The following is a 2,532-nucleotide window of genomic DNA, read 5'->3' as shown; positions in this document are numbered from 1 at the left end:
TATTCTGGGGGAATTTGTTTGTCGCAATGGTTCATATGTGCTTAAATCGCTGAATGGAAATCTTCGCCGAAAATCCAATTGAAAACTATTTATATTCAAATACTTTTCAATAGTTTAGCCCACGACAGCTATTGCTGCTGAGTTCCGTTGCATCAAAAGTACATTTCGCTGTTTAACTTTGACCAAACATAAGATTCGCAACCAATTATTCTCCGACAAGTAAGCTTGTATTTCAAATTAATTAGAATCAATGTTTAAATTACCGTACCCTCTTTTTGCTAATAAAGAAATCATTTTTAAACTAATTATTATTATGATTGGACCAATACCAATTCATTCGTTACTAATTCATTGAACACAAATCAATTTGTGTACTACTTACAAATTTGTGTCAAAGAAAAATGAACACAATTCGAAAGGAAAGCAGTACGATAAAATCTACCAATTGTGTGTGATATAAAAGTGGTCAAACTAAGTGTTTGCACATTAATCACAAACTCTTTAGTTTCGATTGTTGCTTCATTTACCAGTAAAAACGGTTTTACATCAAAATCGCTTAGCATGCGTGCCACATTCAGCATTATCTTCGGAATTTTGTTCATAATTTCATTCATCACGATCGCAACTTCTGAATGTAAGTAAACTATGTGTCAAACATTGACATTTGAAATGAACAATAAGTGCATTCTTTTGATAATATTTTTGATTGAAAAAAATGGCCAAATATTTCACGTTGCATCTCATTCCTTCCTTTTCACACTCTATACACCTATAGCTAAAGGCAAATGTTATGATTACAATGGTACATGTAGAAACAAGTGTTTTGACCCTTTAACATGGATAGATACTAAAGACTGTCAGACAAAGAAACACAAATGTTGTCTTGCATCGGAGAAAAGGTGTGCGAAAGATTATAACGGTGTATGTGCGGACAGATGTGGCCACATGAAAGTCGTTGAAACGAGAGACTGTTGGTTAGCCAAAAGATTATGCTGTTATGATTGATTGAATCGGAATTAATGCTAGAATTATTTATTGAATTGACACTTCCAATTATTGACATATATTGTATTTAAATTTAAAGCATCAACAAAGAAAATATACTTGAGTACACGTTTACAGCGATTGTTGGATTATTTTTTATTATTTTGATTCGGTTAAATTTAAGAAGATCTGTGAATGAAAATACTTGATTGAACACATTTGAGAAGAAAGAAGAATCGCACTTTTTATCAACATAGAACCGCTACAGCCTCCTAAATGGAGTAGATGTAATTTCACATCGCAGTTATGTCTTGTAGCATCAGGTTATGCCGGAGAAACGGTGGTTAATATTGATATTCTGGTTTTTGAATGCATATTCGTTATTACGGAGAGGTTTTGTTTTGTGAGAAAAAATCGAAGAAAATTGTGAAATAAACCGTAACGAAATTAATTCTACACAATTGTATTGTATGATTCACATATACAGTAAACAATCTAATTAGGAACTTTCGATCTGGAGTCAATTCATTAAAAAGAAATTAAATTGAATTTAATTGCTGGAGAAAAATAGCACGATACAGTTTCGATAAAATCAATGAACGTCAATCCAAAGCAGTCCAATTTTTTAGATCTGCACATTCGTCAAAACCATTCAACATGCACACCAAAACCTACTTCATTTACGGAATTTTGATCATAATTGCCTCTATGCTTGCATCTGTCCAAGGTTCGTAAATTTATTTTCCACCGTTCGAATAAGATTATCAAGTGTTAAGATTATTTACTATAAGATTATTTAGTGTTCATTTTCTTCGACTTGTGTATGCCTGCAAACTAATCATTATGATTTTCTAGTGCTGCCTAGGACCAACATGACGTGTAATAAATACTACGAAGGTACGTGCCGTCGAAGCAAGGAATGTCACACACTTTATACAAATGCTTCAGATTGTCGTGAATTTGAATATTGTTGTATGGGAGCGATAAAAACAAAACAATTTTTGCTATCAGCAAAGGACTTGTTGTTTGATACATGAAATAATAAAAAAATGTTAAGTTAAATTCATCTCTGCCCATAAATTTACTGATCATTTTAAAAGCCAATGCCATTCTGATAAAAAAAAATGCATTTCAAGTCCTGTGATTTACGATCCAACAAAATTTATATTACGCCACAAATTTGTGATAACTTTTTCAATGTTTTTCATGCAAATATTTCTCATAATTCCATTACGCCAGTTAAATATTGTTGGATTGGATAATATTGAAATAACTGTGAACTTTTGATCAGTAACCACTTATCGGAACCCATTTTCTAACAGCGTACGATCCAAAGAGAGGTTCCAAGTTTTTTTGATGACTTTTTGTGTATTTTTCTTTATTTCCTGGGTGAAAATTTTGAAAACTCATTTGATGGACATCTTCACAAATCAACAAACATAACAACACCCGCAAAAGCAATGAATATTCCACACGTACATTTTTAGAACATTTTTAGCACTTTTAGCACTTGGCCTGCAAAGCTCTCGAGGAGTACTAAAAAGTTTC

The 2,532-nt window shown here is 32.3% G+C and overlaps 1 long non-coding RNA gene across 1 annotated transcript; it reads left to right on the top strand.

Annotated features, from left to right (window-relative positions):
• Positions 1–417: 417 nt before the first annotated feature.
• LOC129578494 (uncharacterized) lies at positions 418–1,125 on the top strand. Its single transcript, XR_008689107.1, has 2 exons — positions 418–634; positions 776–1,125. It is a non-coding gene; the product is annotated as an uncharacterized LOC129578494 (long non-coding RNA).
• Positions 1,126–2,532: the final 1,407 nt, after the last annotated feature.

This window comes from Sitodiplosis mosellana, unplaced genomic scaffold (genome assembly GCF_009176505.1).
Source record: "Sitodiplosis mosellana isolate CC-2019 unplaced genomic scaffold, AAFC_SMos_1.0 Smas_scaffold_6226, whole genome shotgun sequence".
In the NCBI taxonomy this organism is placed as follows: Eukaryota; Metazoa; Arthropoda; class Insecta; order Diptera; family Cecidomyiidae; genus Sitodiplosis; species Sitodiplosis mosellana.
This window is presented reverse-complemented; position numbering and strand designations above follow the sequence as displayed.